Source organism: Equus asinus, chromosome 21 (assembly GCF_041296235.1).
Source record: "Equus asinus isolate D_3611 breed Donkey chromosome 21, EquAss-T2T_v2, whole genome shotgun sequence".
Classification (NCBI taxonomy): Eukaryota; Metazoa; Chordata; class Mammalia; order Perissodactyla; family Equidae; genus Equus; species Equus asinus.
In genome coordinates, this window is record NC_091810.1 from 82,776,512 (window position 1) to 82,804,339 (window position 27,828).

Here is a 27,828-nt window from a genome sequence, read left to right on the forward strand (position 1 = left end):
GGCAACACATATTTTGGGTCCATCCTTCCTACTTGCCCATTCCCAACGATCCTAGATTCGAGGATCTAGGACTCTGTGTGTAAACAACTTTCATTTCCATCTTTCCCCTTTAATATATACCTCTTCTGCCCTCTGTATCTCTCAAACCATGCTCTTCCGCCCCACTCCTCTGACTATTTCTAATTCACCTGAAAAGTTAACCTTTCTCAGCTAAGATTTCATCAGCAGTGGGGTGTAATAGAAAGAGCACAGACTTTGGCTTTTTATCATCAGAAACACCTGGATTTGGATTTCAGTCCATCCCACTTGATCTTAGGCAAGTTACCTAAATCTTAATTTCTTCATTGACAAAATGGAGATAATAACAATAATAATATATGAGGATAATAATACCAGCTTGTGGTATAAAGGAGTTCCCATAATCCAGCAATGCTGGCTCTCATCCTCACCCCTGATATCATGCTTCTACATCACCATACTGAAACAGGGAGGCTTTTCCCAGTTTGTTGTTTGCCTCATAAGTTTGCTTATGGTGATTTTTGATACAAAATTCTTTTAATATAAAAAACGAAACCAGGAAAAAATAAGATAAATATTTAACGGATTTCAACATTAGGAAGTCCCTGCAAAACATGAAAGCACTGGAAGAAATGAAAAGGAAATTACTTTTTATGTAATCCCTTCCCTAACTAAGCTAATATTCTAGCTATTCTCATTTGTGTATTTTTCCACGTAAACTTTAGAATAATTTTGCTGTCCCATTAATAAATTATTTAAATTAATTAAAAGTATTGATAAATTATAAATATAATCTGATTAATATATAAATTATAAATAAATAATAAATTTATAAATAATAAAATTAGTAAAAATCCCCACTAAAAATTCCCTTGAATACTTTGACAAGAATCATATTAAATTTAAGTGTGGTGATCAAGCTGAAGCTGAGGGCTTTACAAGGAAAGCAAGGTTCTTTCAGAAACCTCTATCAAATTTCTGCTTACATAGCGTTACCCAAAACTGTCACACACATGACTACTTTTCCCTGCAAGGGAGGCTATGAAATGATGTTTAGCTTCCAGCCTCTAGAGTGGAAGTGGGAGAAGGGAGATGAGAATGGGTGATGAGTGAGCCCACCAGCAGGGTGTGCCACAAAGTTTCCATGGAAGAGGGATCAGAGGCAGGAGCTGCAGGAGCTGTTTCCGTGAGTATCTGTGCAAGACTGGTCACAAGGAGTGTTGCTGTGGGATCCAGGCAACGCAGTGCACACCTGAGAAGGCCACTCTGTCCCTCTTTGCTGCAGGCAGCCAGATAGCTTTGACGCTCTGAGGACCGGGAGCAACCATAAGGAAGAGTGTCTGTGCCTTGCAGATCAAAGAAGAGTCTGGAGCAGCCAGCAGAGCAGTGGTCTTGTGAGGAGCCTCTCTCAAATGCCTGCAGGTATGGGGGCTGGCCCCATGGCCGAGTGGTTAAGTTCGCAAGTTCCACTGTGGCACCCCAGGGTTTCACTGGTTCAGATCCTAGTCAAGGACATGGCACTGCTCATCAGACCACGCTGAGGCAGCATCCCACATGCCACAACTGGAAGGACCTGCAACTAAGATATACAACTATGTACCAGGGGAATTTGGGGAGATAAAGCAGAAAAAGAAAATGCCTGTGGGTATCGCATCTTTGGGCAAATGCTATTGGTTACCTATCCAACAGCCATGTCCCCTTCTTCATGGCTAATGGAACCCCAGTTTGTTCTGGAAGCCATGTTCCCAGGACCCATGGGTGAACCATGTTTTGTCAAAGCCCATCATGGCAGTTGCAGTCCCACTTGGCCAGTGATTGATCTAGAGATGGGCAACGTGACCCAGCTTTGGCCAATGAGATTTTAGGGGAGTCTGCTAAGAGTGGTTCTAGAAAAAAACTGTCTTGCCTGATAAAAAAGACACAGCCTTATGAGAAGAAAGCCCTTTTATCTCTGCCCTTTCTTCCTTCCTTGAACATGGTCAGGGTGGACATTATGCTTGGAGCTGTGATTCTTGTGACTTGCATCCACAAGGCAGCAGCCTAAGGACAAAAGCAATTTTTCCAGGTTGGCAAGAGTGGAAACATAGAAAAAGTCTAGGTCCTTGATGATTTTGTTGAATAAGCCAATGCATCACACCTGGTACTGCCTACCTCTGGATTAATGATGGGAGGTAATTAAACATCTTTATTATTTAAACCACTGTTAGTGGAGGTGCTTTATTACTTGCAGCTGAAAGCATTTCTAACTGATACAGCTCTTTAAAAAGGAGATCAGAGGAGATCATTGCGAGTTGCCTTCTTCTTGAGTAAAGGCTGCGAAGCAGATGTCAATAGAAGCCAAGGAGACAGCAAAATCTGAGTATAAACATAAATGTGACCTCTTTCCAATATCCACAGGCAGTGAGGCCCAGAGACAGTCAAATTAAACCAAAAAAGTAATTTGAGAAGTGACATTTTTACCCAACACAGTCTTCCCTTTTAGGAAGATAATATATTTCTCAATTATATAAATCTCTTCTAAGTTTTATGTTCTTGTAACATGTGTCATATTTCTTGTTAGGTTTATTTCTAGATGTTTTATGTTTGGGGTTGTTGTCTCTTGCAAGACGTTGGGGTTTCCTAGGGATCTGTCTTCAGCCCTCTTTTCACCCCACAATTGCTCTAAATGATACCTCCTCTCCCATCCCTCCCCCAACTCCTACTTCAAGCTGTTCTTTCTCCATTCTAGCCGAATACACTTAACCCCCTAGGTACATAGACTTTTGCCTGGACTGTTTTTTGGAGGTCATCCAATCCTGATTGACGGGAAAAGGTAACATTTGGAATCCAGTGAGCTTGAGGTTAAAACGTTTCAATGTTAGCAATTGCTAAACAACTGTACATCAGATTAGGTCAAGAATTTGTGAAATATTTGTGCTAAATGAAATGTCAAAGCACAAAGTGTATGAAAGAAAAAAATCTCTGTGCCAGTCAAAATGTCATTCTGTCTTGCAGCAAGTAATTTATTCCTTTCTGTCTTTATCGCTGTTCTTGTTTCACACATATTAATGTTGCCTTTAAATAATTGAAATTAATAGTGGCATTTATCAGTGGTTAAGGGTAAGAACTAAAGAGCTAATTTAGAATCACTCAGTCAATTTGAGCGCATTGTTAAAATGGAAATTGTTAATCCAACCTTAAAAATAAGCTCTTACCTGATTGTCCAAAGCATTTACACTGCAGCCATTATCTGTTCTGTTAATTTTTGTAATATATAAAAAGAAGGCATATGGAGGAGAACAAATGTTTTTTAAAAGCTATATCTGAGGAATTGCAAACAAGATAGAAATGCTATAGATATGATTACTAGACCCAGGTAGCCCTCAACAAATGGAATGCCAGTGGCTTGTTGAGTTTATTATAAACAAAACTCCATAACTTTCATCACCATTTTCCCACTGCTTTTAATTTCTAAATTGGCAGAGCATCCCAGAACATGGCTCCTCTCCATGCCATTTGCTTTCTCTGAGAGCAGCTTTCTGTTGCACAGTCATGGCCAAACAGTGGGGAACTGGTCCTGCTCTTGATGCTACAGTTGCCTGGTTAATAAACGAAAATGCTTCCCTGTAGGCAGCAGGGCCAGGACTAGGGTGAAGCAATCAAGGTGGCCAGAGCACAAAGTTCAGGAGGCAGTCATTGTCAGGTGCCCACCCTGTACTTCCACGGCCCTGAGAGTGAATGCTTCCATAAATGTTGCACCCTAGGCAGCTCACTTGCCTCACCCTTGTCCTGGCCCTGGTAAGCATTCTTGCTGCTCTTGGAATTGAAGAAAAGGACTTGGAAGTAAAGAAGAACTCTATAAATCTTCTGACAGTGATAACTGGGTTCCTACCCAATTATATTAATTCCACATATTAGAAATTTTACAATATGAATTTGAAGAGTAATAAGAAGCATGTATTATTAAAATGAGAAAAATTTCTCAAAAAGGAGTCCAATTAATGGTCCAGAATGGGCCAACAGTGTGAAAGGACCATGTGGGCCCAGAATTTGGGCCTCAAGTTTCCAGATTTGGAGCTCAACTTTATTAGCATAAAGAGAAATGGTCAGATAGAGGAAAAATGGCAAGAGAATTACAATAACCCAGAATCCCAATTTACTAAGTTAGAGTTGTAGATATTTTCTAGTGACAATATCCTAGTGTTCAATGTTCAGGACACCCCTCCTTAGAGTCAAGGGACGTGGAACAAATTATGAGTCATCAGATGGCTGCAAGTCAGCATGGAAAGAGAACAAAGGGGCAGTGAATGACAGGGATATTTCATCCAGGCCAGGGAAAGTCCTGCCTCACCCCAGAATACTCTGGGTATCTATTCACTCAGCAAATATAAATTGTGCCCCTACCATGTGCTCAGGAAAACTTGTCAGCCCTACCTTCAAAATGAATTCTAAATCCAGTACTTCCTGCCACCTCCACAGGAACCATCTAATTCAGGCACCATCTTCCCGCACCTAGATTAATGGACTCGGCCCCCTGACTGGTCTCCCAGTTTCCACTCTCTCCTAGCTACAGTCCGCTCTTCACCAAGCTGTCAGGCTGATCCTTTTAAAATATGTCAGCTCAAGACGTACCTCTGCGCAAAACCCTCTATTGGCTTCCTACCTGTTAGAATAAAATCCCAAATCCCTTTCTTGGGCAGTAAGACCTACATGGTCTCACCCCAGCTCTCTCTCTGATCTCATTTCCTACCACTGCCCACCTCACTGACTCCATTCTAGCTACACACGCTTTCATTCTGCTCCTGGGATACCCCAAGAATGTTTTTGCCTCAGGACCTCTGCACATTCCCCTTCTGCTTGAATAATTTATTCCCAGATATCTGCATGACTCAATGCTTAAATGTCTATGCTTCACTGTCATCTCTTGCAGAAGCTCTTATGACCACTCTATCTAAAACAGCATCCTTCCTGCAATTTCTGTCCCCTTACCCCCAAAATATTTTTCTTTAACCATCTGACAAGTTTCCTGTCTCACCCCAGCAGAAAGTAAGCTCCATGAAATTTTACCTGTTTTTGCCCATTTCTATATCCCTAGTACCTAGAATATTGCCCAGAACATGGAAATGCTCCAAATATATTTGCTGAATTAAGGGTGACTACACCTAGGTTATGTAATAATTCTGGTCACTAGAGGGGAGTAATCTTTGGTGAGTCAGGACTTTTCTCTGGCCTAAATGAAATAGCCTCTCAGGACTCTTGATCTCCCTTTGCTCTCTGATGGACTAGCTGAGGTCTGTAAGAGAACAAGAGGGATAAAGGTAATACTAAGATTTTTAGCATGCATTTATGGAAGAATGGAGTTCCATTTATTGAGTCAAGGAGATCTATGGGAGGAGTAGATTTGGGGGTTAGGGGCTGAAAATCAATCGTTCATTTTGGAACATCTTAAGATGCCTATTGGATACCCAGTGGAGATACTGAGTAGGCAGTTAGATATAAGAGTCTATGGTTCATGGGAGAGATCCAGGCAGGGCACATAAATTTGGCAGTATATGGAAGGTGTTTAAAGTCATGGACTTATGTGGATCCCCTGGGGGTGAGTGTAGACAAAGAAGAGTGGAGTTCTGAGACACTCCAACATTTAGAATTCAGGGAGATGAGAAAACACCACTGAAAGACACAATATAGGAAAGCAGGGAAAAGAGGTAGCAGTTGAAGGAGGACATGGGTCTAGGAAGGATTTCTATGTATGGGAAATATTATAGTATATTTGATGCAATGGAAATGATCCAGTGAAAAGGGAAAAAATTAATGATGCAGGAGAGAAGAGCAATTGTAGGAGTGAAGTTCTAGAGTAGGGAAGAGGGGCTGGATCCAGTGCAGAGGTGGTGAGACTGACATTAGATAGAAGTGCAAACAGTTCACCTATCATAGCAGGAGAGAAGATAGACTCTATGTGCACAGATGCCAGAAGGTGGATAGATGTGGTGGTAGGAGCTTGTGGAAGTTCTTTTCTGGTTGCTTCTACTTTCTCGTGAAATAATGGATTGCAGCTATCGGTGATATTCAAGAATCACAGGGAATCAGATGTTCAGAGGTATGTATTGTGTGGAGGAGAGGGAGTGAGACATTTGAAATTGTACCATTTTTGTGGGGAGTGCAATTGGTGAAATGACAATGTTGAGGGTATGACCATAGGAGTGGGGATTGAGGTGGGAATGGAAACAAAACCACACATGTGACTGGCCAGTGTGTTGGATGGATGGTCTTTCCTGATATAATCCGGGGCTGACGCTGTATAAGTAACATTAGCTAATGTTCCTTGAGCTTAGACAATCTGTGCAATTCTCTCCTTTAATCCTCACAACAACCCCAAGAACCAGAGATTCTTATTCTCCAGTTGTTTCATCTGTGTCACAGATGAAAAAAGTGAGGCTCACAAAGGTTCATTAACTAGCTCAGGGTAATGCAGAAATAGGGATGCAGGATTCAGACTCAGGTCTTCTAACCCCAAAGCCAGGCTCTTTCCCTTGGCCTGTGTCAAACCTCTCCCATTGCATCACCTGCAAGCTTTAGTCCATGATCACCAGTTATATGTGAGTTTGGTCAGGGAGTCTTATGTCTCAACTTTTGTTGTCTGAGCCTGAGGCAGAAATCTGATCCTGAGTCTAGATGATTCAGCCTCTTTTTCCTCTTCTGGGTTAATGTCACCTTTGGGCATTGAAAACCAACATAAAGAGGCAAGTCGAACTGCTATAGACTGTTAGGGTTTGTTTGCTTTGGGGGAGGGGGGTGAAATTATTAGCCTGCCCCAGCAGCTACCTTTGTCTTACTGTAGAAGGAGACCCTTGGAAAATCCTACAGTCTGGGCCAGGAGACTTCTTGGTCATTTATCACATGGTAACCCTCCATCTGCAAAAAAAAGTGAGGTTGATACCCTGTCACTGATATTCCTAGAGCATTCTGCTGCAAGTCCAGGGCTCTCTATCCCCAGGACGTAATTTATGCAAATAACAAGGGAAGAAAGTACAGACATGAAAGTTTCCACAAAATTCATACATTTCTTGCTGCAGTTGGGAGAAATTTGCATGATTTCTGCTTTGTAATAATTCTACTGGAGAGTAGAGGAATCCTACCTCTCGGTGCCCCAAATGAGAAAAAGAACAATTGCAACTAAATGTCATCACTGTTTACCATCTAGACCAGAACCATCTACTGGAAGTTTCTGCAATAAAGGAAATGTTCTGTAGCTGTGCCTTTGAATTTGGTAGCCATTAGCCACATATGGGTGTTGAACACTTAAAATGTAGCTAATACAAATGAGGAACTGAATTTTAAATTTGATTTAATTTCAATTCATTTAAATTTCAATTTAAGCCATCTGTGGCCAGTGACTACCATATTAGACTGCACAGATCTAGATTATAAAACAAAAGGCCAAGCTAATTCACCCCTTTGAACACAGTGACCAAGTTTGCCCACAGAGGCTTGCCATGAAGAGCCTTGCTTGGTGAGGAGGATCTCCACTGCTCACATCTGTTGAACAAAAGACAGAAACCCCACATAATCATTTTCTATTACTGTAAAAAATTACCACAAATTTTGAAGGTTAAACCAATACATATTTATTGTCTCACAGTTTCTGTAGATCAGAAGTCCACGTATAGAGTAACTCAACCAGGTTCTCCACTTAGGGTCTCACAAGGCCCAAGTCAAGGCGTCAGCAGGGCCACATTACTTTCTAGAATGGAAGAAAGGAATTTCTTCCTTCCTTCCTTCCTTCTTTCTTTCTTTCTCCCTCCCTTTCTTTCTTGGAAAAATCCACTTCCAAGCTCATTCAGGTGGTGGGCAGAATTTAGTTCCTTGCTGTTGTAGGACTGAGGTTTCTGCTTCCTTGCTGATTGTCAGCTGGGGGCTGCCCTTATCTCCAAAAGGCCTCTCTCTGGTCTTTGCACATGGCTCCTCTATCTCAGATCCAGTAACAGTACACTAAATCCTTCTCATGCTTGGAATGTCTCTGCTTTCCACTTCCACCTTCAGCCTTTAAGGGCTCACATAATTACATTGGACCTGCTCAGGTAATATCCTTATTTCAAAGTCAATAGATTAGTAACCTTAATTATATCTGCAAAGTCTCTTTTGCCAATTAATAGAATATAACCACAGGAATAATATCAGGGAGCAAAAGTCTTAGGGCCAAAATTCTGCCCATTACAATCAGATAATAGAAGATGGAAGAAGCAGCAAGGCAATAGCTAGCAATTACTTAGAGCTTTCTTGAGTAGAAAATAAAAAGCACTTATTGGGAAAAATAACTTTTAAAAAACTCTATGACTATTTTCTGTCTCTTAGAAAACTAAGGCATTTATCTCACTTTATCGTTACAAGCAACTGGCAAAATGGTGGCCATCACTGATCTCTGTCAAGGATCCCCAAATGTTTCAGATTACGCTCCTTGGAGGGTCTTAGTCTTCAGAATAGCTTGCAGCAGAGAAAAGAGAGCTGCTATACCACCTTAGAGGTCCTTTCCCATTATAGTAAAAGCTGCCAGCAATTTCAAGCACTCTTTCTGGTTTAGCCAGTGCTAAGTTAGATATTAAATCCTGATAAAGCTAACCCGGCCTGGAGGCTGTTAATTAATGAATAAACCTTGTATGCAAACTAAGCTACTCAGCTCCAGTTAGCAAATTCCAGTAAGAAAATGAAGTGAATGGAAAAATACTTCCTTCTAATTAGGTGAAAAGAGACACTGAGTTTTCAAGTTCTAAACAAAGAGCTGCTTTGTGTCTGTCCTCCTGCTAGAGAGAAGGGAGGAAGACATCTTTGAGCTAGGAGTTCAGAGAGAGCGAGCTGAGGGAGGACTAGTCTGTTACCTGAAAGAGAATGAATGAAGTACAAGCTGTCACATTTTCCAAGAGTAAGCATACAGGTAGTCGAGGGCATTCTGGTAAGAGAAGTCGCTCAGGAGGCCACAATGTCGAGAATATGTAAGAACCAAGCACCGGGTTGGGAAGGTCACCAAGACAGCCCAAAGCTGTCTATTCAGTACTCCCCCTCCTCTGCCCTTTGTTTCTGGAACCATTTAAAATGTACCTGGAGGTTAAGCCCCATTACAGACTCTGGGACCCAGCCGTCTTTTGACAGGAGCAATAAATATAGAGAGGTAAGGAAAATCTTCTATCCAGCTTGCTCCAGAATTTCTCTTAGAAAATGAACTATCTTGTTTAGGAAAATATCCTGAAAAGCTAGGTGGGAGTGGAAGGTGCGCTCTGGGACAGGGGTTAACAAAGAGGCAGATAAACTTTTCTGCTTAAAAAATTAAAAGGAACTTGGAGAGAGTGAAGGAGAGAAGAAGGAGAGAGGAGAGAAGGAGAAAGAGTTAGGCAAGATGGTGGGAGTCTGGAGTCTGGCAGTTGGCAGAAATGGCAAAGGGGATTTTTAAGAACAGAGCTATCCGATCTTAACTCGAAGTCATCCACTGTCTAGTGCTGCTCTGTAACTCGCCCAGCAGAAGTTCTATAACATGCTGCTAACTGCTGCAAGTAGTGCTTCAGGAAGAAGCCAAGGAGAAGGAGCTAGATCCTGTGATTAGGTCCACTTTGGGCTAGACAAGAACTCAACCAAAGTGGGGAATTAGAGCAAGAGGGACCATGAAAACTGTCAGCCCACGGGCTGTGCATAAACCTGAGGAGGACACTACACTTACCCCAGGATGGGGCTTGAGCCAATCCTAACAGATACTAAGAGGCAGAATGACTCCAGCTGACATCTGAGTTACATAAAAATTAGATCAGCCACTCACTGATTCAGCTTTTCATTTATCTTGCTACTTTTCCTGTCTTGATTTAATCACAGTTTTCCCAAAACCTGACTTTACAGTTTTTACTTCTTGGACCAAGTTCCAAGCTTCATATCTAAATCCCCAACAACTGGCCTCCTGCCCAGTACAGGGTTGGGTGAGGTGTGGTCACCCTGGCAATGGGAAGCAGTGTTGGGAAGACCCACTGCTGTCATGATTAAGAATCTTGCGAGCAGCTTTAATTTATGATCACAAGTTAGGCTGGCCAAGGATTTTAGGTGCTGATTTCCTCTCTCTCCTAAACCTGAGGATTCTATGGCTGACGCCCAGTGCTTCCAAGGGGACACCAAGGATGAGGGCATGTCACTGACATAAGGAGAGGTTCAGGGTTCAGATAATTTATCAGGATACATGACTAGATACACTTCCCCAGAAGGCCTGGGAGCATGTATAATTGTCTTCCTTTCGATTCAGGCCTAACAATTCTATCCTCCTTACTTGAGGCTGGCTCATGCTAAGAGCAAAACAACCTTACAGCCATGTTGCATCCCTTTGGAGCCCTGGGCAGAGGCCTCTCGTTGCTGACTAGACCATAAGGATGGGCAACACTTAGCCTGAGATACCACCTGGCACCCTTTCTGCATGGGCTTAGAAACCCCTTATGCCAGAGGCCCAAAGAGACCCTCCAGACTAGTTAATTCTGCTATTTCTACCTCTCCACCGCTGGCATGCTTTGCCTCCACCCTGAATGCTAGTCCTGCTAAAGGCCTATCTTTTTCTGTTACCATCACTTCCATCCTCCCCTTGGCTCATTCTCTTACTTTTCCCTCTGCCACAACCTAACCCTTTCTGCTGGCCCTCTGGAGCCACCATCCATTGGCAAACTCTATTCTTCACAATGTAAGATTATCCCATTAGGCTGCTTTCTCCTCCTGCCTTAACTGAAACATGACCCTTGTTAAAGGACACTGCCTTTCCTTCAGACACCTGGGAGTGAGGATGTTTATTCTTCCATTCTTCATCACACACCCCATGGCTACTCAGGAAAAGAGACGTACTTATTCTTCTGGCTCCATATTACCATATCCAAACACTTATTCTTCATTCAGTTATAAACACGCTCTACTCTTAATTGTGATCGTCATTGTCATTTATCCATGTCTTGGTCACTCACTCCACATTCACTGGACCTCAGTCTAACTCTCTTCCCCAAGTCCTGCAAAGGTTACAGGTGACCTCCACCTCCTCCCCACTTCACCAGTCACTCCTGTGGCTTCACCCTGAATGTGATCACTACCCAGAGATGTTTCAACTCTGCCAACTTAAACTCTAATACCCCACCAAAAACCATTACCAGTCCATTTCCCAGAGCTCTCTTTTAAGGAAATCAAAGAAAAACAACTACTCTTTGACTTCATTTATAGTGCTAACCTGTGGGTCTCTCTATTTTATTCTAATCTATCTCCCATCTGCCTTCACTGTCTTACCTACTTAGGCCTTATGTGCTACCCATTAAACCAGTATTTTACTGCCATCTTTTTTTTATCCATTCAGCAATAGAAACACCTGAGAATAGGCAAGCTCATCTATAAAGGAAACACTAAGAACAATGAACAGTGTTCTATATAAAATAAATATTAATAAAATAACACTTCTACTAGTGTTGACATTATAATCTTAAGATTTTCTAACAAGCTCTATTTAATATTTGGTGAGTAATAAATCTGAACAGAAGCACATCAGATGCCTATAGGTAAACTCTGCTTGGATTTAGAGAGAACCGAAGCTGCTAACATCACCTTTCAGTTGGATTTTGAGCAGTGTTGGAGTAGCAGAACTTAGACAATCCTATCCAAGAACAATTTAAAACTTTATTATCCAACAAATGTTTCTCCTTTTAGCATTATCCTGATGCCTTGTCTTTTTAAAGAATCGTCATAGTCTTCAGAGAATTATCTCCTTTTCAACCTAACTCTCCATTCATCTTACATCACTCGTCTTCTCTTATCATAAGGTAGAAATATATCTTAATGTCAAACTACAAAAAGTCACATATATCCAATATTCTTGCCAAAATGTATTAATACTAACCTTCAAATCAAATTTCTGAAAGGAGTCCTTGCCAAGACAAGTGTGCTTTGCTGTTCAGGTGGCAGGTACCATTTTCCTCTTCCTTCTCTCCTGTAAGCCATGGCTCTCTAGAATTGAGACCAGAATCTTATAAAAGGATGACTGTCAAAGTTTGCATCCAACAAAATGGTTGGTAGGAGATCATAAAAAGGAATAGGAATGTAGGGCAAAAAAGCCAGAGATGGGGGAAAAAGATGGTACCAGCAGCAGATCAAACGACAAAAGACAAAATCCTGAGCCGAAGGCAACACACACAGCCCAGTTACAGGCCAGGTATTGAGGGGCCACAGGAAAAGCCTACTCAAAGAATTGGAGTCAACTGAGTGAGAGGCACTGGGCAGATGGGAGCACGGGCCCAGCCTCAGGAAACAGGGCTGGCAAGATCAAGACATGAAGAAGGCCTCATCCAGCTGGCTGAGATACAAGGACAGCTTTCTACCCCCACACACCACCTTAGAGCCAGTGACCCAGGCACGCAGGCACAAGAGAGCTTGGGAGGAATGAGCCTCCTCCTGATGGAGGATGGCCACAGGGAGCCTGGCTCCTCTGCCCGGAGGATTAAAAAGCCAAAAAGTTATGGCCAAATCCCACTGATTTGTGGGACAAAAACTATTGATCTGCCAGTCTTTTTTTTGAAAGGGGGGCACTTACGAACTGCTTTGATGGTACATTACGGTAAAGGCTAATAACATTTCATTCATTTATGGATCATTTACTGAAAACCTAACATGTGCTAACTGCAGAGCCAGATGCTGAGGAAACAAAGATAAATATGACAAGGACAAAAATATTACCAGATATATTCGTGGCCTCCTCCTTCCCTTCTATCAACACTGCCAGCCCCTTTGAGGAGCTCATATATCTACTTCTGGAGCTCTGTTGTGCTGGTTGGGAGAATGGGTGAAAAGGAAGATTGAAAGAAGTCAAAGGAGACCATATAATAAAGAATTGAGCCAGAGATGACTGGAGGAATAGAGGGCAGGGATCTGGAGGAGAGGGAAGATGAGAAGAGGGGAATACAGAGATAGGGAAAAAGAGAGAGACAACAAATGAGTGAGGCTGGATTGAGGTGGTGAGAAAATTGGGAGCAGGTGGGTCAATGAGCGGCCCTGGGGAGACAGATCAGTGAAGGCCAGAGTAGCTGGGGAAGTGGGGGAGTGTTTGTGTGTATGGGTGCGTGCTATTGCATTTTCTGCCCATGGTCTCTTGGAGACTTTATGAACTTGGATGCCATACCATGATAAAACCGCTCACAAGGTGGCCCAGTGTTTAGGGGATTACAAAATAATACATGGTTCCTGCCCTCAAGGCACTCAGAGTCAAATAGAGAGAACAGATATCTAACATAAAATAATGCAGTAAAACACTGCAAGTGCTGCGTCACACATCTACTCAGGGCATGGAGGTGGCAAATGAGGGACAGGTCACCTGATTCACTTCTAGCTCAAGGACAGCGAGGTGCTCTCTCAGCAGTAAGGCCAGTAGAGCTTCCGAGGGGACTTTTTAGCTCCCAGCTGAATTACCAAAAGCAACCTATGCCTCAGTCCTGGACAAGAAGAAGCAGAAAATCCAAATTCCCTCCTTGAACTGATCAAAATTCACCTCTAAGTCTCACCTGGGCGTCAGGCAGCAGCCCACTTGGGCTAATGGCAGCTTCCTTTCCTTTTCTGACTAAGAGCTCCTTGGGCAGGGTGTGCCTTCTTTTCTACTCCAACAGCACCTAAACAAAGGAAAATGTGTGCAGACTGAGGTGTTAGCATAAGAGAACTCAGTACCAAATCACGCAAACGTGGAAGGGGAAAACGGGTGCATGCTAAATGAAGCCTGAAATTGTATAAGCAAACCACAAAGTCAGCCCCAGAGCGGCTGCAATATTATAGCTGAGGTTTGCATTGAGTTTGCTACTCCCAGGCAGAGGGAGGACTTCGAGTTTCCAAGCAAGGCTGAAGCAATCACTTTGCTGGTTTGTGCCAGGCAAGTGACTCACTCGCAAACCTGTTTAATATGAAACAGCATTAGGAGACTGGATATAGCCTCAGGGAGATCAGCTGCTAACCAGCTCCGATTATAGCTGCAATCCCTCAAACACAGCACTTAAAGTGTCTTTCCACATGTCTTCAGTGGCACACAAGGGACAGGCAAGGGACTGTCCTTGAAGTAGAAAGATCAGGGTTCTGGTTCCCTTCCTGCAGCAGTTCATCATAGGACTTGGGTCAGCCTTGTCTGAAAAATGAGGCTGATGCCTTGTCCATAAAATAGGGCAATACGGTCCCTGCCTATCCCCGGTGGTAATTTTGAGAAGTGAATGAGAAATACTGCGAGAATTAAGTGAGATGATAAAAATGGTAGAGCGCTGTATACCAGATATTATCAGTACACACAAGCATCATAAATCTCCTTTTATACTTTCATTGGTACTAGAGGGAATTTCTTTAAATGGCAGGAGTGAGAAAACAAACATAACAAGCATTTTGCTTCATACTTTAATATCAACAGCCTTGAAAACACCAATTTAGCTGGTTATTGTGGACTTTAGTCATCCTGGCAATAAATTGGAGTCTTCCTAAGAAGATGAGAATTCCTCTCTTCAATGTTATCTGAGTCTGTCAATTATACCATCTCTGATATTTTCCAGCAAGAACTTTAAAGAGATCCCTGTTTGGGAAATATATGAAACTATTTCTCCCATTTGCAATTACATGGGCAACAAAATAAGCAAAAGCGTCTTTCTTTCTTCCCCTCTTCTTTTTTTCTCCTGTCCCCATCTCTGTCCCCAAAAGGAACTGGGTGATGTGGGTAAGTGAGGCACTTGCCTCCGATTAAAAATTTAATTGGGCAGCAAAAAAACTCAAAAATCAAGAGAAATATATTTTAATGAATATTTTTAAAAAACCAAAATTAATGCAGAAAAACCATGATGAACAAAATATCAGAATTTTAAATAAGGGTTAGTGACAGTGCATGCTGAGACATATTGACGTTTGAGGCAAAAGGAAAAATTGGTAATACTGATCCTGTCTTTATTTAAAATTTGCTATTTTGCTCATCATTGATTTTTGCCCCCATTTTGACTTATCAAAGATAGCAATTTTTTTACTTCTTAGATCTAAAATTATAGTTTGCCTTAGTATTGATGGCATCGTAGATTTGGTTGAGCGCTTTCCATGTGGTATGTGGAACAAGCGTGATTCCTGGCAGTCAAACTCCACTTGGCTTTGCCTCCCACTGTTTCTTTTAAACTGTTATTCAGTGGAAGTCACCTTCCTTGCTCCTGAAGGAAAACTCTGTGAGTCCCATGGCTTCTCTGTTCACTCCTAAATAATGGACAAGTCCCGCAGCCATTTTAAATCACAAACACAGCCTCAGTTTAGCAATTAGAATGCATAATCCCCTGAAAAAATCAAAACTCACAACTTCACTTGGTAGTAAATCTCCCCTCCACCAGCCGGGGCACAGGAGCCTGCAGTAGGAGTGGAAAATAGGGCCTTCTGCTCTCTGCTCTCCCCACCTGTCCGCCTCACTTACTTACTACCTGCTGTTTTGTTCTCTCCCAAAATGGCAGGGGCTTGGTGGTGAGAAGAGGAAAGGGATAGCCCAGTTCTTACCTGGCTAGGTGGCTTCACAGTCTCTGGGCCAGGAACATGGTTAACAGGGACCCTTTCTCTTTCGAGCATCTTCATTGGCTCCTCAGAACTTCTCTTCCTCTTAAGGTATCTGCATTGTTTGTCCTATCTGTGTGGTGGGTACATGGATGGTTATTACACAATGGACTCTACTTTTCTGTATGCTTTATATATTTTAAAATTTATTAATTTTAAAGAAAAAGAACTGTGAGAGAAAACAAAGGCGAAGAATCCTAATTCTACATGAAAACAACCTTTGTTGGATAGAAACTTGTCCTATAGGTTTCTTTCTCTTGCTCTCTCTCTCTGTCTTGTATTTTACTACCAGACATTTATGCTCTCCTGGCCTTCATTTTTACCAACTCTATAGACCTATAAATATAAAAGTTTGTCTAGATGGAGATAAACTTCCTTTCCCTGTTACATGCTAGTTTATTTCTTACTCCTTATGAATAAGCAGAGCAATATTCCACTGGTTTCTAATTTCTTCAAGAATAAATGGCCCTGGCCAGAATCCAGTCCACTCCCAGTCCCCTGGGAACTCGGCGAGAGAACTGGAACATCTCTGCCCTCGACCTCTAGGGCAGAAATCAACGAGAGTCCCACAGCAAGAAAAGCACTGTAAAAACAGCAGTGTCACCGAAGGCAGAAAACACATCTTGTTCTCACCACTGAGAGTCCCAGTGTACTGCCTGTCTCCAGGCATTGGTACTGAAGAGAGAAGAATGTTGCAGAGGCTAAACAGTTGTCCCCACTTTAATAAAATAATTGCCTTCATTGTTTAGCTTCACAATACTGGCAATATATTGCTTATATCCTCGAGCACTCATTTTCCATCGCAAAGTCTTCAATATTCTGCTTTATCAGTAGTATTTAAATGTGTGGTTTTATTTTGCCTTCTAGGACCTATAGAAGTTGGAACTGGGAAACAATCTGAATTCTCACACTTTCCCAAGGGCCTGCCTACTTTTCCAATATGATAAGTTTCAAGATGATAAGGAAAGAACAGCTAGCCATGGGTAGATCTTGCAGATAAATCCACAAAGCACAGAGGGAAACCAATACACAGTCCAAGCCCTCTGTGACTAGGGCTGGTTTTCACCAACAGCTGGCTGGGCTCTGGGAGGCAGAGCATTGCCTGTGGGAGTAACAGAAAGGTGGGAGGCAAAGTGACCAGCACCCCTTGCAGGAGTCAAGTCTGAACTCACAGTATCCCTCACTCCCCTCAATCTCCTTCTAAAACTCACCCCAGAGGAATTAAAAAAATGAACAGAAAATGGTAGCAGATGAAACAAGTGAAAAAGTAAAATGTGAAAAGGGTGAAGAATCTCACAGAACAGAAAAGGGATTCCATTCAGCCATGAACTCAGGTGGAGAAAACAAATTGCATCTTTATTTTCACTAACCCATAACTGAAAATCTAGCTTCTCCTTCAATTATGAATGGAGGCCATAAACCACAGCTGTGTGTAGTACTGATGACCTTGCTGCTAGTAGAATTCACAGATATTTTCAATTAACTTTATGGTTGTCGCAAGTATCTCGAAATACCATTTTTGCTCATCACTACTTTGAAATTACGATAGTAATTAAATGTCACTAGATCTTGATATTTAATCTGTTAATAAAGAAGCATATATATACTACACATTCATTTTAATATTTTGATAACTGTATTTCGATAATTGGTTTCCTTTGTGATCCTTTGTATTTTATAAAATAGATTTTAGGACATATTTCTAAGAGACCCAGAGGCTTCATCAGACTGCCAGAGGGGTCTGTCGGGGGAAATAAGGCTAAGCACTCCTTCATTAGGCAGACGCAGACTAGTCGGGAGGTGCAGAATCCCAGCAACCTAAATCCAAAAGTGTTTGGAAGAGGTTTGGGGGACCAAAAGGGAACAGGAGTAAAGGTATAACGCTAGGTGTGACTGGGACTATGCAAATCACTAGGTTATGAAACAAGTTAAATGCGCATGGGCTTAGGGATCCCCTTGGTGAAAATCCCAACTGTATAAGAAGGGATCTAGCTTGTCCAAGTGTGGTTCAGAAGGAACCATTCTGGAAGGTGAATCTAGATCCTGTGTCCAGTGTCCTAACCTCCAAGAGATAAGCCAAATCTGTAAATATACAGTCGTCCTACATCTTCTCGAAGTAACTGATGTCAATTCAGTTGAGTAAGCATCCTTTCAACCCTGGGAAGGAATCTAGAAGTAAAAATGATAGAAGCTTTTGGGGGTCGGCCCAGTGGCACAGTGGCTAAGTTCACACATTCTGCTTCTCGGCGGCCTGGGGTCCACTGGTTCAGATCCCGGGTGCGGACATGGCATCACTCGGCAAGGCATGCTGTGGTAGGCATCCCAAGTATAAAGGTAGACGGAGATGGGCATGGATGTTAGCTCAGCACCAGTCTTCCTCAGCAAAAAGAGGAGGATTGGCAGTAGTTAACTCAGGGCTAAACTTCCTCAAAAAAAAAAAAAAAAATAGAAGCTTTCATAGCCAACTTTTACTTAACCAAATTGTTAATTAACTAACATTCTCCATTCCTTCTGTAAAACCAACCAACTGGTTCCAAGGCAAACTGAGCACTGGGGCTGCTCTAGTACACTGGCACTTTCTCAAAACTCAGTAATAAGAAAAAAAACAACTCAATTAAAAGTGGGCCAAAAAACACCCAATTATTAAGACCTACTAGATAGCTATCCCTCTGACAATACCACACAGTAATCAAGACAGTGTGTTATTGGCAGAGCAATAGCCAAACGCATCAATGGAACAGAGTAGAGAACCCAGAATTAGAGACATACAAATATGCCCAACTGATATTTTAAATAGACTTTATTTTTGAGAACAGTTTTCAATTTACAGAAAAATTAAGCAGATAGTACAAAGCGTTCCCACATGCCCTGTACCCAGTTTCCTTCATTATTAACATCTTACATTAGTATGGTACATCTATTACAATTAAGCAACAAATATTGATACATTATTATTAACTACTGGTTATAGAGTATTCAGATTTCCTTAGTTTTTCATGTCATGCCTCCTTAGGCTCCTCTTGGCTGTGACAATGTCTCAGACTTTCCTTGTTTTTCATGACCTTTACAGCTTTGAGGAGTACTGGTAATGTATTTTGTAGGTTGCCCTTCTATTGGAATTTGTCTGATGTTCTCCTCATAGTAAGACTCGGGTGATGGGTTATTGAGAAGAAGATTACAGAAATAAAGTGCTGTTTTTATCACATCGTTTTAAGAGTAAATATTATCAGCATCATTTCTGACTGTTGATGTTGAATTTAATCAGCTGGCTGAGGTAGTGTTTGTCAGATTTATCCACTGTAAAGTTACTTTTCCCCTATTTTCAGACTGTACTCTTCGGAAGAAAGTCACTGTGCACAGCCCACACCTAAGGAGTGGAGAGTTATGTTCCTCTCGAGGGCCGAGTGTCTGCATCAATTATTTGGAATTCTTCTGTATTGGAGATTTGTCTATTCTCTCCCATTTATTTATTATTCAATCATTTAGCTCAGTACGGACTCATAGGTATTTATTTTATACTTTGAGCTATAATTCAATCCTACTTTACTTATTTTGTGGCACAAATTGTTCCAACTTGGCCATCGGGAGTTCTTCAAGTTGAGTCCTGTGCACCTTTGACATACGTGCAGCAATATGTCTTTGGTTTTTCTTTAATCACTCTCTTACTTTCTGATATTACAAGATACTCCAGGATCATCTTATATATTTCCTGCCCCAGACCTAGAATCAATCATTTTTCTAAGGAGCCCTATTCCTTTTACTGGAGAATGGTATTAGAAATCACAATGTGGGCACTAGGTGTTATGGTTGCTACTGGGATGCCCAACTGATTTTTGACAATCACATAAAAGCTAGACAGTAGAGGAAGGATAATCATTTCAATAAATGGTGCTGTAGCAATTGGACATGCATAGGCAAAAAAAATTAACTCAAAATGAATCATGGATATGACGTAAAATGTAAAACCATAAAACTTTTAGGAAAAAAAAAAACAGTAGAAAATCTTCAGGGTCTAGGACTAGGCAAATAGTTCTTTGACTTAACACCAAAAGCACAATCCATAAAAGGAAAAATAGGACCTCATCAAAATTAGAAAATTCTGCTCTGCAAAAAAAACTCTGTTGAGAGTGAAAAGACAAGTTACTACAGACTGAGAGAAAATACTTGCAAACCACAAAGCCAACAAAAGACTAGTATCTAGAATATATAAAGAAATCTCAAACTCAACAGTGAAAAAACAATCTAATTAGAAAATGGGCAAAAGGCATAACAGACATTTCACCAAAAAGGATATAAGGATGGTAAATAAGCACATGAAAAGATGTTCGATGTCATTAGCTACTAAGGAAATGAAAATATAAACCATAATGATATATTGCCGCATAGATAAGTGAAAACTATGTTCACATGAAAACCTGTACACAAATGTTCCTAGTAGCTTTTTTTCATAATAGCCCCAAACTGGAAACAACCTAGATGTCCTTCAACAGGTGAATAGTCAAATAAACTGAGTTACATCCATAACATGGGATACTACTCAGCAATAAAAAGGAACAAACTAATGATACACACAAAAACTTGGATGAATCTCCAGAGAATTATACAGAGATCAGTGGTTGGCAGGAGCTGGGGCTAGGGGCAGGCAGGGAGAGACTGACTACAAAGGAGTAGCACAAGGTGATATCGAGGGGTGACAGAAATATTCTATATCTTGATCATGGTAGTGGGGGTTACACAACTGCAAGTGTTTGTCAAAACTCATAGGACCGCACACTTAAAAGAGTAGAGTTTGTTTTATGTAAATTGTAAGTCAATTTTTAAAAACATGAAAATGATAGAAGCTTTTTAAACCAACTTCCACTTAGCTCAATTACTAAATTAACCACATTCTTCATTCTTTCTGTAAAATATACCAACTGGAACACAGGACACTTAACAGCTGAGTACTTCTCTAGTATATTGGCATTTTCTGCTCCCACCAGTTGAGCATAATACACATGGAGAACCATTGCATGTGTTCCCAAACCTACAGATATTAGTTGTGCTTCTTATTTATAATAACATAAATTAATTAAATATGACATAAGCCCATGAAATATGAGCATAGAAAGGAAGAGTTATTGTTTCTATAAAAATTAGAATGAATGCTTTGGGAAGACTAGCTAATGGCAACTTCCTAAAAATGAGTTCTTAAACTAAAAGTGGAGAAGACCCTTAATAAAAGATTATAGGGAAATGTAAAAATCTAAAATCAATCCTCATCTACATTGCTTTGCAAGTAGCTTAAAGTTTTGCTCCATTTTAACATAATCCAAACTAGAAACGACAGAGGATACAATATGAGAGTGGTTTATGCAATGAAGATGTCTTCGAACTCCAATTAACAGACCAGACTCAAAGAAAGGATATAGCAAATTAATGTACATTTCTATGTTCTAAACTAAACATTTATGAGTTCTAAACATTCAACCTAAAATGTTAAACTATGTATGAAGTATTATTTGTGATTCCTCACTTGAGCTGAATTTTTCTCCTGGCCAACTTTACACAAATAAAAGTGACGAAGTGACTCAGATCTAAGATTTAACACTTTCTGTTACAGTGTTCAGTTCAAGAACAAGTTATTTTTTAATCATCTTGGCAATTTGGATGTATTCTGTTTGACAGATGGAGTACTTGAAATGTTGAATTTAGACGTAACTTTAATTTGAAATGTTTAAAAGAATTTACTTGATAGTACATTTGGGATTTAATTTGAGATGTGTAAAAGTTGAATTGATTGTAAACTGTGTTCAAATTTTTCAGAGAATCTGAGGTACTAAATCTATAACTTTTACGTTATTAGGTTTGTAAAGAGAGTTTAAGCGCTTAGAAATATTGGTTGATTAGATTTGTAAGCTTGCTTGTTGAATGTTTGAAGTGCTTTAAAGAATCAAATACATTAGATTTGTAGTCATAGTTTGAAATATCTCAGAATTAAATCAAGTTAATAATAAATGTTTATGGAACTGTATCATATTTATAAGCTGATTTTAAGTTATAACAGAATACTACATTTATAAATAAAATTACAAGATTTAAAGTGAAGTTTGAAAGCCTAAGAAAAACTGGATACTTTAATTAACTTGATATTAATTAAATAAAAGTAGCTCTAAGTGTTTTGGGTTCTTTTTTCTTTCTGTATACAAAGCTTGCCTCATACATTAAAAACTTAAATGATGAAATAATGAAGGAATCAACTTCTCCCACATCCTGGTTCTCACAAAAAACATCTCCTTAACCTTTAAGCAGAAGACATATGTCTATACAAAGACTTATACATGAATGCTCATAGTAGCCTTATTTGTAATAGCCAAAAACTGGAAGCAACCCAAATGGCTATGAGCAGATGAATGGATGAATGAACTGCAGTATGGCTATACAACAGAATATTATTCAGCAATAAAAAGGAATATAGTATGATGCATGAATGAGTACAACATAGTGAATCTTGAAAACATTATGCTACACATATGAAAGAAGCCAGATACAACAGCCATATGTTATATGATTCTATTTATATGAAATGTCCAGAATATTTATCAATACAGAAAGCAGATCAGTGCTTGCCTGTGGCTGGGAGGAATGATGGGTGAAAACGGACGGTGGCTTAACAGGTATGGAGTTTCTTTTGGGGTTCATGAACATGTTCTAAAATTGATTTTGATGACAATTGCACAGGTCTGTGAACATACCAAAAATCAAGTGAATTTTACATTTTAAATAGGTGAATTATATGGTATGCAAATTATGTCTCAATAAAGCTGTTAAAGAAGGAAGGAAGGAAAGAGAGAGAATGGAAGGAAGCAAGGAAGGAAGGAAGAGAGAGAGAGAGGGAAAGAAAGAAAGAAGAAGGAAGGAAGGAAGAAACATAAAGAAAAACAAGAAAATCAAACACAAATTTCAAACTCTTCAGATTTCCCAAAATAATCACATTCCCCCTGCAAGAAAACAATATCTCTGGAATCTTTTGCACATATGTCTAAAGACTTTACTCTGTTGTGGATGTCCTGCTTCTTCACATTGTGCTCTTCTTAATTAAAATCTTGTGTGGAGCATCTGATAGAGCCTAGGTCACGTGCTCTCCCCTAGCTGCAAAGGAAGCGGGGAAAGTGAGTTCTGGCTTCCACCTTGGGAGTTAGGACTCCTAACAGTAGACATTCCCCAAATAAAGGAAAGCTATTCAGCAGATGCTGAGAAACTATAAGAATGTGACAGACTGTTTACTACCCTAAGCCATATTTGGAGAGTTAAAGGGGCAAGATGGGAGGCAGAGGGACCAGTTAGGTGGCTGGCGCAGGCCCACACAGAGAGATGGCGATGACCTGAACTACTAATGACTGAGGCAGCAGTAACAGTGGCACAGAGGAGCAAACAGATTTGAGAAATAACTTGAAAGAAAAGTCAGGAGAACTTGGAGATTTGTTCTATAAGAGATATGATGGGGCAGGAGGAAGAATTTCTGGCTTAAGGGACTGAGCAAATAATAGGAACTCGACCTAACATGAGAAAGGAACATGAGAGATGGAGCAGGTTTGGGAGTTAAGAGGAGGAGGGAATATAGTAAATTCTAGACATGTTATTGGTTACTGTTGTGGTCAGGGAGCATACTTTGTATGACGTGAATTCTTTTAAATTTATGGAGATTTGTTTTACAGTACAAAATCTGGTCTATCTTGGTAAATATTCCACGTGCATCTGAAAAGTATGTGAATTCTGTCATTGGATGAGTGTCCTACAAATATGAATTAGGTAAAGTTGCCTGATAGTGTTATTCAAGTGTTGTATGTCAGCTGATTTTCCGTCAATTTGTTCTATGAATTACTGGAAGGAAGGTATTGAAATCTACAACTATGATTGTGGATTTGTCTATTTCTCTTTGCTTCTATTTATGTTTGCTTCAAGTATTTTGAAACTCAATTATTAAGTGCATAAACATTTAGAACTATTATGTACTCTTATTGAATTGACCCTTTATCATTATGAAATGACCTTCTTTACTCCCAGTAATATTCTTTGCTCTGAAATCTTTTCTTTTGTCTGGCTTTCTTCTGTTTGTGTAGTAAATACTTTTCCATCCTTTTACTTTTAACCTATTTGTGTCTATATATATTTAAAGTGCATTTCTTGTAAGAAGCATATTGTTGTGTCTTCTTTTTTTTATCCAGTCTCTGCCTTTTCATTGGGGATGTTTAATCCATTTACATCTACTGTGATTATTGATATGGTTTGGTTTAAGTCTACCATCTTGTGAACTGTTTTCTGTATTTCCAATCTCTTCTTTATTGCTTTTTCCTCTTTTTCTATCATTTTTTAGATTAATTGAATTTTTTACGTTTACATTTTAACTCCTTTGTTGCCTTACTAGCTTATTATTATCTTGGTATTTTAGTAACTGCTTTAGGGTTTATAGTATAAACCTTTAACTTATCAAAATCTATGTTCAAGTGAAATTATACCACTTCATGTATAGATAGAGCATAAGAAACTTATAGCAGCATATTTGTATTTCCTCTCTTACCCTTTTTGCTGTTTTTGTCAGACATTTTACTTATTTATGTTATAAACCTCAAAATTACAGTTGCCAGATCCATCAAATAAAAATAAAGGACACTCAGTTAAATCTAAATTTCAGATAAACAGTGAATAACTTTATAAAATAAGCATGTTCTGTACAATATTTAGAGAATCTTATACTAAAAAAGTAACAATTATTTATGTGAAATTCAAATTTAACCAGGCATCCTGTATTTTATCTGGCAATCATACATTTAATAGTTATTATTTTTTATTAAATAGTCAATTATCTTTAAAAGAGATTTTAATAATAATGCTAAGATTTTGTATATTTATACATGCAGTTACTATTTTTGTGCTCTTCCTTTCTTTCTGTAGATCCATAATTCCACCTGGTGTCATTTTTCTTATATATGAAGTACTTCCTTTAGCATTTACTGTAGTGCAGGTCTGCTATGACTAATTTTTTTAGCTTTTATATATCTGAAAAAGTATTTATTTCACCTTTATTTTTGAGAAATATTTCAGATGAGAATAGAATTCTAGATTGACAGGGGTTTTTTTTAGTACCTTAAAGATATTGCTCCACTCTCTTCTTGCATGTATTGTTTCTAACATGAGATCTACTATCCTCCTTTCACTGTTCTTCTGTACATAACATGTCTTTTTTCTCTGGCTACTTTTAAGATTTTTCTCTTTATTACTGATTTTGAGCAATTTGATTATGATGTGCCTTCATGTGGTTTTCTTTATGTTTCTTGTGTTTAGGGTGGGTTGAACTTCTTAGATCTGTGAGTTTATGGTTTTTGTCCATTTTGGAAATTTTGGGCCACTATTTATTCAAATATTTTTTGTCCCAACTTCTGTCCTTTGCAGAGTCCATTTACACACACTAGGCTACTTGAAATTGTCCCGCAGGTCATCAATGTTCTTTTCATTTTTTTAAATCTTTTTTTCTTATGTATGTTTCATTTTGGTTAATTTCTACTGGTGTGACTTCATGTTCACTAATCTTTTCTTTGGCAGTGTCTAATTTGCCCTTAATCATATCGATGTATTTTATTCAGACATTATAATCTTCATCTCAAGAAGTACCATTTGAGTCTTTTTTTATATGTCTCTGCTTCACTTTTTGAACATTTGGAATACAGTTACAGCAACTGTTTTAATGTCTTTGTCTGCAAATTCTAACATCTGTGACAGTTTGGGGGGTCTGTTTTTGATTGATTGACTTTTATCTTTATTATGAAGTGTATTTTCCTAAATCTGATCAAGTCTCTAGTTCTATCATCATTTTATGAGAAATACAGGGGTAGAGGAACATGTTAAATAACATCACAGGGATGCAATCAGCAAAATGCAGAATGTGGAAACTCCACAAGACAAACAATCAATTTTTTCAACATATAACATATAAAGTGCAAAGAAAGAAAAGAGTTTAAGAGATTTTAACCAAATATAATGTAAGGACCTTGTTTGGATCCTGACTTGAAGAAATAAACTATATAAAACAGTTATAACAAAATTGGGAAAATTTTACCATTGACTAGATCTTAAGAAATTGTTAATTTTTAAAGATATTTTAATTAATTTGTGGTTGTTTTTAAAAATAGATCATATTGTTTTGAGATACATAGTGAAAGGTTTATGGGTGAAATAATATGCTGCTTGTTATTTGCTTCAAAATAATCCTGCGAGGGAAAGAGAAAGTGAGAGTACAGATTGAATAAAGTGGTCATGGGATATATAATTAATTATAATTATATATTATATTATAATTAATATAATAATAATAATTGTTGAAACTGAGTAATGAGTACATAGTAGTTCATTATATTATTCTCTCTAGTTTTGAAATATTTGATATTTTTCCATATGTTTTTAAAAAATCAGATGTTCTCTTCTCTGAGAAGACTTGCCCTACTCTCTCCCTACACCCAATAGAATTAATTCTGCTCAGGACTGTTCCTCTACCATCCAAATAAATTAAACACTCATTTATTTCTAAGTCTTTCTCCCTAATTGGGCCATAAACTCTTGAGAGGAAAAATTGTGTCTTATTCATTTTCTATTCTTTATATTCCCACCACCAACTACAGAGCCAGGTTGTTCAACACACAGTGGCAAATTGGCAGCTCACTAGCCCTAATTCATCAAGGTGCTCATGACAGAGAGGCTGCCTCCATGATATTGAATCAAATTTCCAGTTAGGTGTTGTGTTCCTTATAAATTCACTTCATTCTCTATATAAATGTATGGCAAAGAAGTCCTAATGTAAAAACACAGGCAATAAAACTGCCAAGACAAGCCAGGAAGCCAGCAGGGATTGGCAGGGTCAGCAGTGCTGAAATTGTTTTATAGTTCACCATGTACTTCCCCTTCTTACAGGTATGCATTGCACCGTGCCCTTTGTGGAGTCTCTCCGTCCGGCCCTGCCTTTCTCACAGGACTGCTCTAAGTCTCAAATAAAAGACCGTAATGCATGTGAAAGGGCTTTTTTAAAACTGGAAAGCAGTATAAAATTTAAAGTATAATGGCCTCTTTCCAAGGCATCAAGGCATCTCACAAAGCACATCATTTTAGCTATCGGAAAAATTGACCTTGAATGAAATTGTTCAGTAGTCAAAGCCTGTTTTGGGTGATTTCATACACATTTTTTTTTCTTTGCACTATAAATCACACAGTGCACCTATTATACGCCTGGTGCTGTACTAGGTGCTAGTGACACAGAGGGAGGACAGCCCATACGCCCAAAACAGATGCTGAGGCCACCTGATCCCTGGCTACGTTTAAGTCTTTATACACTTCTCATTCCCTGACTCCTAGGTGCTCCTTACATGCTGTTCAGTCTCGTGATGACTTATTTATTGCTATTTACATATGTATATATTTACTGATTTTTCTTTTCAATTAAGAATTTACCAATACACTCTTAATTGGAGGGTCCTAATTCCGGGGAAATTTCCATTTCACAAATGTGTTCTTGGAGAGCACATGATTATTGGCAGGTGGCCTTTGAGTTCCCGTGGCAGTTACTAGGAGGGCAACTTTAGGAGGCCCTTCCCAGACTGTATCCTTACAGCTATTGATGAGGTTTTGTTTTAAGCCAGACCATTTCACACGGCGTTAAATCTGGGGAGTGTTTATAAAGGTGTATGTCTCAGAATAATTCACTTCGTTGTGCATTGGTTTTTTATGGCTTTCCGTATTTGTGTTATATTTAACAGTAACAGTTAAAAATAAATATCTCTTCCTTCAAAATTCACACAACCTGTCCACTACTTCACAAGGAAACGTGGCGCAGGTGCCGCCTCTGGGAGGGTCGGAGTGACCCGGGTGTCCAGTCAGCGGCGAGGGCTACCCGTCCGCAGCCTCCGCCCTCAACTGAACCATCCCGTCTGCTCCAGGAGGGTGAAACAACTAATGACGATAACGACAACAATAAAGATAATAACCACAATAATAACAAACCCGAGAGAGAGACTCGCATCCGTCAAACAGTAGCGAGCACCACGAACCGCGTCCCCGCGGAGCAGCAGTACAGGGCGCTGCACCGGCAGCGGCTCTCGCGGTGCCCCTGGCGGCCCCCTTCCGGCCTCGGGCCGGCGGGGTGGGCGGAGCCTTGCGGGCGGGGCCGGCGGGGAGAGGCGGGGCCTGGCGGGCGGGGCTGGGGCGGGGCGCTGAACC

At 39.8% G+C, this 27,828-nt stretch overlaps 1 long non-coding RNA gene across 1 annotated transcript; it reads right to left on the reverse strand.

The window, feature by feature from the left end:
- Positions 1-7,042: 7,042 nt before the first annotated feature.
- Positions 7,043-27,749, reverse strand: LOC106823211 (uncharacterized). The gene is made up of 5 exons (XR_001396092.3): positions 27,613-27,749; positions 15,532-15,658; positions 13,542-13,646; positions 11,888-11,994; positions 7,043-7,533 (listed from the first exon to the last, which is right to left on the reverse strand). It is a non-coding gene; the product is annotated as an uncharacterized lncRNA (long non-coding RNA).
- Between the last annotated feature and the right edge of the window lie 79 nt (positions 27,750-27,828).